The sequence below is a fragment of the Lithobates pipiens genome, unplaced genomic scaffold (assembly GCF_037356315.1).
Source record: "Lithobates pipiens isolate NorthernLeopardFrog02 unplaced genomic scaffold, aLitPip1_a1.2 Scaffold_13, whole genome shotgun sequence".
Classification (NCBI taxonomy): Eukaryota; Metazoa; Chordata; class Amphibia; order Anura; family Ranidae; genus Lithobates; species Lithobates pipiens.
In genome coordinates, this window is record NW_027507718.1 from 29,310,514 (window position 1) to 29,324,515 (window position 14,002).

At 43.6% G+C, this 14,002-nt stretch overlaps 1 protein-coding gene across 2 annotated transcripts in view; it reads left to right on the forward strand.

Moving 5' to 3' along the window:
* ABHD17B (abhydrolase domain containing 17B, depalmitoylase) overlaps positions 1 to 14,002 on the forward strand; it is a 61,369-nt gene that overhangs the window by 1,049 nt on the left and 46,318 nt on the right. The gene's annotated exons all lie outside the window — the stretch shown is intronic.

Here is a 14,002-nt window from a genome sequence, read left to right on the forward strand (position 1 = left end):
TGGTGCAGCTGTGTATAGAAAGCAGTCAGCTTCCAAGTTTTATTGTGAAAGCCTCACTAAAAGGACACCTTCGCGTTATGGGCAACACACGAGAGGGCAGATTTACTAAAATCTGGTGCAGCTGTGTATAGAAATCAGATTTTAGTAAATCTCCCCTCTCATGTGTTGCCCATAACGTGAAGGTGTCCTTTTAGTGAGGCTTTCACAATAAAACCTGGAAGCCGATTCGTGCAACTGTGTATAGAAACCAATAGGCTTCCAGGTTTTATTGTCAAAGCCTCACTAAAAGGACACCTTCCCGTTATGGGCAACACACAAGGGGAGAGTTACTAAAACTGGTGTAGCTGTGTATAGAAAGCGATCAGCTTCCAGGTTTTACTGTCAAAGCCTCACTAAAAGGACACCTTTGTGTTATGGGCAACACACAAGAGGGGAGATTTACTAAAACTGGTGCAGCTGTCTATAGAAACCATTCGGCTTCCAGGTTTTATTGTCCAAAGCTTCATTGAACAAACTGAAGCTAGCTACCATGCAGAGCCGCACCAGTTTTAGTAAATCTCTCCCCCATGGTGTCGCAGGACATGTAATCCTTATGGTGGTGGTCATACAACACTTCCATTTGAGAATTCGATTGAATTGCCGAACCTCTTCCAGTGGATTTACACTGGCCAGTGGAATTTTGGTTTTAAGAACATTTTTGTTTTTGTTAGTAGGGCCCGGTTGGTGATCGCTTTCAACCTCGGCTATAAGAACATTTAAAGGATGGAAAACTTTTCACAAATTATCAAATTTCTAACAGCAAATGTGTTTTTTTTGTACTGAAAAATTCATTTATTACAAAATCGCTCATTCTGAAACACTCTTGTTTATCGTTCATGAAGTCATCAAATGTACGGAGAGTTTTTGTAGAAATGTTTGAAAATCTACTAGTGTATGGCCAGCTTTAGACTCATTTTAGATCAAGCTCAGTTTGGTCGCATCCAATCAGTTGGGGTGGAGTATTATCAATCGTTTCGCATTGATTGGCATCATTGAGATGCTTCATTCGTGAATTTAATCGTGTTTCTTTCGATCAAAATATGAGTTTACATGGTGTTTTTCAACTATCAGTCAAATTCCACTTCCCCGTGAGTGGCATATTGAATGAGTTGTCTGCTATAGACGACTATTCCTATTGGGAAATAAATTGATTTGTTTATTGAAGCGTGTAAGGCTGATAAGCCCAGCACATGCCCCCTGACTGGATGGAAGAGAAATGATTACAAATAAAGTGAGACTTACGTAGTGGTGAATATGCTGCATAGGGGTAGTTCACACCACATGCAGTCCAGTGAGTAGTTTGTTTGTTTTGTTTGTTTTTCTCTGCTTGAAAAAAACTGCATGGAAAGTAGGTTATATGGCTTCCAATGGCAAAGTTCACAAGTGCATTCAGTTCCAGAAAAAAAAAAACATGCTGGATTTTTTTTTTCTGCACTGGAACGTGGTAAAATACACCGGACCCCAGTACAGTGAGAAAGATCTGGAAAAGCAAAAGACGCACCAGAAACGCATTAGAAAAGTGCATGTTGATGCATCCAGAATGGGTCTGCAGTGCATTTTTGTGGTGTGAGCCGGCCCTTTAGGAGGAACTTCACTCCCATTTTCTTTATTGTTTTTCTTTCTTGCATTACTAGTTGGGTAGCCCCAGTGGGAACAAAAGCACAGCCCAGCCAATCCAACATTGTCTGGCATAGGCCACCACTTGATCTCAGCATTCCAGGTCAGGTGCCACCACGTTCTCTTCTGATGTCATCAGGAAGTCAGGTGTGTGTGTGTGTGTGTGTGTGTGTGTGTGTGTGTTTGTGTGTGTTTTTTTTTTTTTTTTTTTTTTCAGGTTCCATAAGCTGGCCTCGGGGGTTTTGGCTGATTGCGCATCACGGTGATTGTTGTTGTGGCGTGTCAATCTGATACGCTGCAACCCCGATTTAGGTAGAGTGTCTCGGATGGAGACTCTTTACCACATAATCAGCCGCGTCCAATTAGATGTTGATCGGCTTTTCCTCACTCGCGTCTGTTAGACGCAAGTAGAGGAGAGCCAATCGGGTGCTCTTCTGACGGGGGGTCTGTGCTGATTATCAGTGCAGCCCCCCTCCAAGGATGCCTACCACTAGTCCCCACCAGGCATGCCACCCATGCCCACAATGGATGGCAATCAGTGCCCACAATGGACATCACTGATTGGCAGGCATTGTTTGACACTGGCATCCATCAGTACCATCCATTAGAGTACATCAGTGCCACCTCATCGGTGCCCATCAGTGAAGGAGAAAACTACCTTTTTTACAAAGTTTTGTAACAGAAACAAAAAGAGTTGTTGTTTTTTTTTTTTTTTTTTATTTGTTTAGCAGAAAACAAAAATCCCAGAGGTGATCAACTACCACCAAAAGAAAGCTCTGTTTGTGGCAAAAAAATAACAATTCAGTTTGGGTATAGTATTGCATGACCGTGCAATTGTCATTCAAAGTGAAAGCTGAAAATTGGTCTGTGTAGGAAGGTGTAGAAGTGCCCAGTATTGAAGTAGTTACATTTTTGCAGCTGTGTGGCTCCACCTGCACACCCAATACATTCATTCATGGGGATCTGAATGAATGAACTACCAGTCACATCTGCTACCGCAGCAGACGGCCTTGTAGTTCTCAGTGAATGTCTGATCATCGCACTCAGTTTGTTGACCCTTCTTCTGATACTCTGTAGCTGAAAGTCTATACCTCAGGACAGACAGAGCTGGAGGCAGTCTGCAGGAGCCCATGCATTGCATCTGCCATCCACTGATGAGGCTTGCAATTCTTCCCAGGCTCATTTGCAAAAAAAAATAAATGCACTTTTTTTTTCTGCAAATGGTTAATGTATTTCTATCTATATCTATATATCTCTGTCTAATTTTATTTATTTTTTTGTGCAAAGGGTAGATTAAGCTTTAACTACTAGTTGTATATTACGCTTTTTATGGTGGTCTGCACTTGTCTACATATAACAGTGCAAATCATTGCTCTGGGCACATAGAAAACACTTGTTCCTTCACAATACAGCAAATCAGTTGACTTTGAAGGTCTCTGCAGCACGTATTACAATGCTGCCGTGTGGAGACTTGAATTAAATGTATATTTGTACACTCAATAAAGTTACAAAAAAACACGAATGGGCAAAACTGGCACCAGCCCGCACATTAAAACAGAGCTTTTAGTTTACAAGTCGTGTGAATGAGTTGGGGCTGAAACAACTAATCGATTATGAAAATTATTTTCATAATCGATTAGTTGGCCTGCATACAGAATGCATTATTTGTTTACATATCAGGAAATACAGTGCAGCACACATAAAGCTCAGTACACCGTCCATACATGTCACTAAGTGCCTGAGAACTTTTGAATGTGTGAGGAGCGATGACTCATGGGATGTGTAGTCCTGGGCAGGAAGTGAGTGGGTCTAAAGGCAGAAGTTTTTTTTTTTTTTTTTTAACCTTGCATGCTATAGAGGCACACTATGCTATAATTTGCAGCTTGCTATTGGGGCACTCTGAAGGTAGGAGGAGCCAGAAGCATCGGTACCCCAGAACAGATGAATCGGGGCTGCTCTGTGCAAAACCATTACACAGAGCAGGTAAGTATAACATGTTTGTTTAAAAAAAAAAATGACTTTAAAGACGGTGCAGGAAGATCAGCATGTGAACCCAGAGAAGGTGGAGGCTGATGGACTGGAAGTAATAGAAGGCATTACAATTACATTTTAAAGTAAACTTTTACGTGGGAGAAGGGCACATTACATGCGCCCTAGTGTAAAAGGGGTCCAAATGAGAAATGTGATCCGAGTCTGATATTTCCAGATTCAACCTCCAATAGTATAATATATACAGTATACAGGCAGTCCCCGAGTTACGAACAGGTTAGGGACTGCCTGTTTGTACTTAAGTCGGATTTGTTCATAAATTCGGACGTGCATGCGCAGAGCGGCGGTTTCCAATGTGCCCACCCGCTCCACCTGCTGCTTGTAAGTAGGAATTGTTCGTAAGTCGGAGGTTCGTAACTCAGGGACCTCCTGTATCTCTTCTGTCTGTTATTCTCAGAGTGGATTAGAGATTTTGCTCCCTAACCATATAGTTGGTTATTCATATTTACCACTGCGTATAGATTAAGAATAAATTGCCTTTTTTTTTCTTTACATATAAAATGATACACCACGCTTTTTATTTTATTTTTCTTAAGGTTATTATCCGATTTAATTGTATCTGAAAATAATCGTTGGTTGCAGCCTTAGTGACCACGAGGGCTTAGTTTGGATCCTGAGAGTTGGGCATGACCTATGGAATAAAAAGGATCAGTGTGGTATCTCATGACCTAGTCCTTCTCCTTGTTTCTGGTGAACCCCTGGTAGAGCTTGTCAGTGGATGTACAGAGCCTAGGATTGTCTGTCAGAACCTAGATTGCAGTCATGTGAGACTTCTTTATCAGCCCAGTCACAAGGGTTTTATTACACCGCTTGGGGAACTGAGAGCAGACTTTTTACTAATGTTACTAGCAGTGTAATGTCTTCTGTATTTCCTCCTCCATCAGCAACATTTGGAGCACCCTTCCAGCTCATAAATAGAAAGCAGATCTAAACTCACTTTAAACACTTTAACCTCATATAAGTTTCATAAGAACTTTTCAGTTTGGAAGGCCCATGTCACACTTGTGTGCTTTTGCTGCGCTTTTACCAGTTCAACAGGAAAAACCATTCTTTTTTAAATCCTACATAACTGTTGACACTGCAGGTGCACTGTGCTTTGAAAAGTCCTGCATGCTCCATTGACCAATGGGAGGTGTCCTTTTTTTGTGAAGTTTTTTTAAAAGTGCACCAAAAAGGCACCTTCTATTGTAAGACAATGGTAGTGCATTGGTGTAAAAGGGCCCTAGCGTGATTGTCAGTGATGGCTGCAATATAAGCCCTACCCTGTTTCCCTGAAAATAAGACCTACAAGGGCTTATTTGGGGGGTAGGGCTTATATTGTAGCCATCACCGACAATCAGGCTAGGTCTTATTTTTGGGGGAAATGGGGTAGTAGCAGGGGTTGCTGATTAGCCATGCATGTGGACCCCAAGGCTCCACTCACACATGTGCAACTTTTCACATCAGTAGCTTGACAGGTTGCAGTCCACTTCTTTCAATGGCACTTATTCAAATTGGTGCGACTTTAAAAAGATGCCTATACTATTTTGATACAGGGAGTTCAAAGTCGCACTGGAAATGGTGCGACTTTAGAGTCACAGTAGTGTGAATGAAGCTTAATATTTAGTTACTAATAAAAAGCTGGTGATCCTGCCTCAAAGGTTCTTGCTCATGCACTTCCTGTGCTATGACAGTGGTCCCCCAGGGGCATTCCTATGCCGTCATATGAGCCCCCGATGGAGACTACAAACTGCAAAGCTGACGGGCATGGCTCAGACACGGTCCAATGTCACTGTTGGGAAGCAGTGATACATCACTGACAATAGGGTGAGTGCAGACGGGAAGTGACTGGAGGAGATCAGCAGCTTGGAGATGTAAATAAGGATTTTTTTTTTATTAAAAATGTGAAAAAGTTGTTTGGTGCTTTAGAAAGGTTACCGTCATCCACTTGAATATCCGTTTACTTAAAATATAACAGGATCTATTATAACTTGAGGCAGTAGAAAGAGAAGACTGCTCCTTTAGGCTAGGAAGCATGACATGTCTTTTTCTGTGTCAGTCCGTATCTTGATATCTGTTTTTTCTTCTTTGTTTTGTACCCATCCCCCCCTCCTTGCCCTTCAGTGGTAATCCTGGGAATGATGGCTATAGCAGGATCTCACGACTGGCCTTTGTCATGTAAAAAAAAAAAAAAAAAAGTTTTTCCCCCCTCAACAAACTAAACAGTATGCTAGTAGAAATCCACCACTGTGTACTCTAGGCTCTTCAAATGTCACATGGTGTAGAGCGCAATGCTGAAATTGGGTTACCTCCATGTGACCAATGGCATATGTCCAATAAAGCTCTGCATTTGTCTTTGAGGTTGCCTCAGGTCACGTCAACTTGTACACTCACAGTGATTACAAACGACTGGCATCTAACAATAAGTATTGTTTAACTTTCTTGGCCATCTGATTATTACCAGATTTATATACCAAAAAAAAAAGATCCTTGTGATCATACTGCAGTGACATGGATTTTATGTTGTCTGCACAAACCAGAACAAGCTGTTTTTGCGTTCATCAACAGCTCTGAGAAAGTATCCTCGTTCCCCCTCCCCCATAATGCTGCTGTGTCTGGTATTCGTATCCAAGGATTTGGGATGAGGGGGCGGATGTGGTGTAGGCGGTAGGCACAGACTGATCCACCCTCTCCTCTTATGTCTGGAGCATATGCAGTGCAGCCATTCAAATAGGATCCTGCACTGCCCTCCATACACAATGTCCATATCAATATTTGTTTTTACACTAAAAGATAGAAGTAAGCACATTGATCCCATACGCAAATAACTATGTCCTTTTTATACAGGTTTATTTCATTAGAATATTGCCCTGTTATCTATTAAACAGTTCTGAGCTGAGCTAACCAATACAATAAGATCATGGAAACAAAAGCTCTTTGAATGGGCAGTAAACATTGGTGTATTGTAGTCCTGAATGGGCTTTAGATTTGGTAAGACATAAGCCATTCAGTAATTCATAGTATGCAGGCAGATGGTGTGAATCCCTAATGACAGAAAGGAAAGTAAATGACGGCCTCCTCTGCACAGCCCCGAGTACCTGTGACATCAAAGGTGTTCTAAACCGATCATTTGGGCCTTTTTCCTTTGTACATCATAGAGTGCTATAGTGCAAGACTTTACTTTCCTCTGTACGCTGTGCTAGTAGAAACAGGAATTCCAGTGCATTTTCACATGATCAAATAAACCACAAAGTAGCCTTCAAAAACATTTGCTACTTTTGTTTCCTTTTAAAAGAGCAATGAACTGGATGGTTCCATGTCTTCAACCTTTGTTGCAAGCTCTAAATGATAACTGAAAGACTCGGAGGACCTTCATGTTATCTTGGCCCTCGTTTGCACGGGTGCGGCTTTGAAACTGCATCATTTCAAAGCCGCACATCAGTGCGATTTGCACTGCCCATTTCATTGTGGCTTGCGACCTATAACAGAAGTCTATGCAAGTTGCAATGATATCGGTAAAAAGTAGTGAAGGAACCCAGTTCATAATCACTGTGGCATGAACGGTTCCATTATCGGCAGTGGGGTGCGACTTGTCATGTGATTTTTGGAGCTGTCTAATGGAATGACAAGTCACACTGTTGTCGACAGAGGGCTTGAGGCCCCTGACTTGAAAATGACTTGACATAAACGGTTATTAACGTTTGAAATTATTCTGTGCGAATTCTCAACCCATTCCAGCAAATGTAATTGCATTCCTTGTATTGGTGGCTAGCCTTTTCCATCATCCTTGGTTACATTAAAGTAGTTGAAAATTTCAGATATGGAATCTAAACGAAGCATAGCCTTTGTAGTATGTACCCAATTAAGAGCACGTCACCGACACGAGCGGCATATCGCCGTGATATGCGGCCTGCTCAGTGTGCCTGCGCGCTGCGTAGACCGCGGTCACTGTCTTAGTAAATATCTCCTAAACCGTGTAGGTTTAGGAGATATTTCTTGGACATACAGGTAAGCCTTAATCTAGGCTTACCTGTAGGTCAAAGTGGTTTGTAAGGGTTTACAACCACTTTAATAGGCTCTCAGAGCTCTTCTCACTGAGCTCTGCAGTGTGTAAAATTCAGCTCTCTGCTTTTTTTTTTTATTATTTTTTTTATTTTTTTTGTGTGTGTGAACGCTCAGATAAGCATTATAGTTCCAAAAATGGACGTAGAGGAGCGAAGACTGAAGATAAATTGGTACAACTTGTGTAGGAGGATTGGTTTCATGTCTGTATCTTCTGAGGCCAGTCACTTCACTCCCTGCAAAGGTAAAGCATAATGGGCTACTATGCATCGCATAGTAGCCCATTATGTGTCACTTACCTGACACAGGAGCCAGCGTTGTCACCGCTGTCCCCTGTAGTCCGGAGCATCCATATTCCGGGTATCGCTGTGCCGGAGCAGTGATGACGTCACCCCCGTGCGTGCGCACGGGAGCCGCCACTAATGGCATATCGCCGTTAGCAGCAGCATGCTAACGGTGATAGTGCGCCTGCGTGCTGCTGTCTACGGCGCATGCACCGTAGACAGCTGTCACTGTCTTAGTAAATATCTCCTAAACTGTGTAGGTTTAGGAGATATTTCTTGGACCTACAGGTAAGCCTTAATCTAGGCTTTCCTGTAGGTCAAAGTGGTTTGTAAGGTTTTACAACCACTTTAAAGTGATTGTAAAGTCTAATTAAAGCGGGAGTCCACCGGGACTCCGCGTTTTTTTTTTTTTTTTTTTTTTTTTTTTTTTTTTTTTTTAAAGCCAGCAGCTACAAATACTGCAGCTGCTGACTTTTAAATAGTGACACTTACCTGTCCAGCGCGCCCGCGATGTCGGCACCCGAAGCCGATCGCTCGCTCGGCTGCCGGGTCCCGCCGCCATCTTGGGTATGGGAATCAGGAAATGGAGCCTTTCGGCTTCATTTCCCGGTTCCCTACTGCGCATGCGCGAGCCGCGCGGCGCAATCCGGGCGGTCCCCGCTGCCTCTGGGAGCTGTGTGTTTCCCAGCAGGCAGCGGGGCACTTGCTGAAGGGGGCGGGCGCTTGCGGAACGGGGGCGTAACCTACGCTCGTTCCGCAGAGAGCTAGCCCGGAAGTGGGTGCAGTTACCTGGATTATCCAGGTAACTGCACCCCCCTCCCCCCTGAAAGGTGCCGATTGTGGCGCCGGAGGGGGTGGGGATTCCGATGAGCGGAGGTCCATTTTAGGGTGGACCTCCGCTTTAAAAAAAAAAAAAAAAAAAAAATTCTACTTTCCTCCTCTGTGCAGTGGTTTTACACTGAGCAGCCCGGATCCTCCTCTTTTTCAGGTCCCTCGGCGCTGCTCCTGGCCCTCCCTCTTGAGTTCCCCCACGGCAAGCAACTTGCTATGGGGGCACCTGAGCCAAGTCACAGCTCGGTGTGTCCATTCAGACACGGAGCCCTGTCCCTGATTCGGCCGCCCTCCTCTCTCCTCTGGCTAACTTTAACAGCTGTGAAAGCCAGTGGCGCCGCTGCTGTGTCTCAGCCCATTAGGAGGAGAGTCCCAGATGGCTAAGACACTCGTGGACATCGCTAGAGAGAAGAGGCTTCAGGTAAGTAATTAGGAAGTGCTGGGGAGGCTGCTACAGTTTTTTTTTTCTTAAAACCTTCTGCCTTTACAACTCTTTTTTAAGCTAATTATTTTTAACGTCTAACATGGTCAAATTGCCCCCTCCCACACTCAAAACACCTTTTTAAAAATACATTTTTTAATTCTCCCCTGCAGTAGGGCTGTTGCCGCACTGCAAGAGTTATCTGCACATTTAGTCTGGGGGACCATAAAAGCACTTTTGCTTGCCCAATCTTCCACTCCACATGAAGACAGCGCTCCCCTTCTGCATCCTCGCCTCCAATGCAGCACTTTAAGCCTGGTATACATTAGTGCTGAATGTGGGGGGGGGAACTGACCGCTCGGAAGGAGTCACTGTACTAACTGTCGTTGGTACAGCAAGCCCCCCTGCTGTGCTATTGTGTTCTAAAGGAAACTATGGCCCCCATCAGAACACTCCAGTCAGTGCTCTCAGCTAGAGACCTTTTTCAGTTCTACCCTATCAACAGAAGCCAGACGGACTGTCATACACACAGGCCGAATGTTGGCCATTTTCTGTTTAATCGGCTGATGCTCCCCAATATTAAGCCCGTCTTTATGGGGCATTCAGCCATGCATCGGTCTTGATGACATCCGAGGAGAGAAGAGGCTCTGCAGCATAGTAGCGCGATCGAATAGGGCAGTGACGGCGAACCTTGGCACCCCACATGTTTTGGAACTACATTTCCCATGATGCTCCACTACACTGCAGAGTGCCAGAGCATCATGGGAAATGTAGTTCCAAAACATCTGGGGTGCCAAGGTTCGCCATCACTGGAATAGGGTAAGTACAACTGTTTTTCACAAATGTAGTCTAGACAGACGCATGCAGTTAAAGCGGTGTTCCAGTCATTTATTTTTATTGTTTATTAATTTATTTACATTAATCAGCAGCATTAAATCTAAATGACAACCTTTTGAAAAAAAGGTGCTTTTTTTTTTTTTTTTTTTCTTCTCACCTTTTCAGGTCTGTTGCTCGTAATCTGCCTCTTCCTCCCCAAGGCGCCTGACATTTCCCTTGGCCTGTGCTCACTAGTGCTCCTGTGAGATGTCTGTTATAATTTCCCAGGAGTCACTGGGCCGAGGGGTTTGTTGCCATCACAACAGGGACGGGCACTTCCAATGATGCCGCCCATTGTGATGGCAACATCTGAAGTGTACGGTGCGGGAGGTGCATGCTGGTCGCTCAGCTGCACCAGAGCCCGGAAGATGGTGTTTGTGGGCTTCACAAGCACTATGGAAGCTGCTATTAAACAGGAATATGTTTTATTCCTAAATGGAAGCTGCAGTCGAGCGCAGATTAATCAAACAAATGTGAATTATGTAAATAAACCTTCTAAAAAATAAAATATATACATCCAAAAAAAAAAATGTGGGAACTCCGCCTTAACAGGTGTAGTGAGTCCAGCCCCACTGCAAGGAAGACTTTTGCTTTTGAAGTTGAACAAACAGCTAAGTTCACAAATGAAATGCATATGAGAGCTGTTTTACCTTTGTATTCATTTCTGAGATGTACACAGCTCTGTCTGCCAGGGAAGGGGTCCTGACCTTTGTCTGCTGCAGTTTCTCTTTAACATGCTTGTCTCCACCTCAACCCCTGCCTGTCCCTAGGCGGTGACATGAGAATCGGCGCCCTAAGAGCGTCTGTCCATCACCATGCGTTTGTGCATTGCAACATGCCTGGTTGGCTCTTTGTGCCCCCCTTGTATTAAGTTAATGATTACAGAGCTACAATTGCTTGAGCCTGGTGTAGCTGCCTAGAGTTCAGCTTTATAGCAAACCTGTGCATTGTTTGTCAGGTCACAATGACCAGTTTGCTTCAACTGCACGTTTTTCTTTTCTCCTCCACTACTGTTTTGTTGCTGGGAGCAAAGGAAAAACCTGGGTATGGAGGAGCACACTGGACAAGCACCCGTGCTGTTGTATTTAAAGAGTTCTTTGCACTTGTCGCCTATACAGGGTATGTGCTGCTTAGTAAGGGGATTAAGGCTGGATTCACACCTATGCAGTTTTAGTACTGCAGATTTGTACTGGAGTCCATTTTAACATTGTTTCCTATGGAATGCGATCTTTAGTGCAAATCTGCAAAATGCACAAAAAATGCATAGGTGTGAATCCAGCCTAAAGTGAATGTGCACGGCAAAGCAGAGGTACAGTTTAGGCTACATGCAGACATTAGATTGTGGCTGACTGTTCTTTGCTAACGAGGTCATTCTACACACATACAAGTGTGCATCAAGTCACGTGTATGTGCTTTACAGGGGGGGGAGTGCTCTAGGCATTGTCTGCTTTCACAGAATCTATAGCTTTTGGCTTGAAAAATCGATCCTGGCCAATCAACTTCTTCCTGAGCAAAGTCAGCTGGGATTTATTGATTGGCCTAAAAATTATGAATACTCGCCAATCTGGGTGGACATTCCCTGTCTTTGGGAACCTTTTTTAAGCTTCATGTGACCTAATGATGGGTTTGTGAAATTTGCACGTTGTGACAAACCTGAAGACTTTGGTTTTTTTTACTTTCATGGATTCTGTGCACAAAGATATGCTAAATAAACAGTTAACCAAAAGCTATTCCATACATGATCATAAACATACATGCAAATGAATGGTAATGCCCCCAAAACCACTGATCTCCTTGTACCCGAATCTCCAAAAAGCCAGTTAACGTTCTCCTCACCATGTAAACCTGCCCATCACAAGACCATGGCTGCCACGTCCTCTTTTTCATCAGGTCTCTACCTGATTTCCTCCTCTGTCTGTGGGTGAACTTTGTTGCCCTGGCATCTCAGCTGCCTGCGACAGTCGGATTGATGCAATCGTTGGCAGAGGGAAAAGGGTCTGGCTTTGTTTACATTTTTGTATATAGACTTTGTGATCGGTGTGTTTGGTTCAGTGATCACAAGACCTTCTGTAAGTGGACAAAGAGGGATGCTGTATCCCTCTGCTATCCTTGTAAACCGAATACAAGGCATTTTGTAAATAGCCAAAAGATGGAAAAGATAATGATAGGATCTAGTTCCTGTATGAGAACCAAAACTTAGTCGCAGGTGCCGGAGGAAGAACACTGTGTAGTTTGCGGGGTTTTTTTTATTTTATTTTATTTTATTCTTACCTAGGTTGATGACGCATCTGTCCCCCGCTGGCTCTAAGACTTGAGAACTGAGCGATCAAACACTGCTGATTGCACCATTCTTAGCGCTCCGTGAGCAGAGAGCTGGTGACTGTCAGTCACTACTGTCTGCTCTGCCACACACACGCACACGTTGGCGCACTGGGCCGTGGAGGGTGCAGGAGCTGCTGGCTCAGGCTCTTAGTGGCTCATTGAGGGGCTGACCTGGGTTCCTAGACCGGCTCTATTACGTAATCCGACAGTGGGCTGACAATGGGTCACAAGAGTGCAGAATTCCTGTGATCCACAGGAGAAGTACAGCCAAATGAGCTTTGGCTGTACTTTTTAAATTAAGCTACGATCTGTGCAGTAAACATCCGTGATCTTGACCCAGAATTGTCGTCATTTAAAGGTCTTTTACATCAGATGGTAAACAAACTTTTTCTATCAGTTGCCTAAAGTTTTCCGCTTAGTGTGGGGGTATGTGCATTAGATGCTAGCTTTATTTTTCAACATAGTCACACAGTTGGCCTAGCCCTGTTGGTACCATTGCTTTGAGTCTCAGCCTGTCTGAAAAAGTCATATAAAATGGTTTTACCAGAATTGGTTTCCAAGGTTGGCGTTGCAAATTGTGCTAAAATTGGTGATGTTTACTGAAAACCTGCCAATGCAGGGGCATCACATGCAAGCAGGTAAATATTTCTATTTTCTGCTGTCTCCTATAGCAGTCTTGCTACTGGATCACTAGCATGCAAAGTGCATCCTAGTTGTCAGTATGCAGTTTCCCTGAACTAAAGATTTTTTTTCGTTTTTATGACATCAGCCTTATTCACAAAGATTGTAACATGTATGGTGAGCTTCTATGAGATTCTAGTCATTTTGATTCATAAGCACTTTAAAAAATTTGAAGCCAGTGTGTTAGCATAAGGCCGCATGCCCACGGACTGTTTTACATTCGCTTTTTTGAGCTGTAAATGGCATGGACGCCAGATGCTGGCAAAAGGTGTTGAGCTATACTGGCTTTACAGCCAGTTTTTTTTTAAAAGTCTGTGGGCATGTAGCCTTATAGCTAGACAACTAAGCTTTTCCAACTAGCAATGGTATCGCCTGTATTTAAAGTGGATGTAAACGCTCACGTACACCCAGTGACGTGAACAGCCTCAGATGATACAGAGTTTAAACAAATCTCCCTACATAAGTTTACATGCATATCTGTTGTCTTCAGCTTTATATATTCTTTAGAATTCTTACATTGTGTTAGAATTTTTACTTCCTCATTCAGCAGTAGGAGTGCAGTCTTGGTATACATTGTGTGACAGCTGATTGGAGGAAAGGCACACACCCCCTCTCAACATAGGCAGAGGAAGGAAGATACTTTCAGAGCTGTGCTGTGACAAGACAAGCTCTCTGCTAATTTTTTTTTTTTCTTTTTTTGGCACCCACCCAGACGCAAATCTCAGGCTGGTTTTATGTCCTGTCTCTGAGAACTTGTCAGAAGTTATGTTGATAACGGAGGAAGGAAACGGCAGAAAAACTCTGGGCTTTGGAGAGAGAGATGAATAAACACTGCAGATGT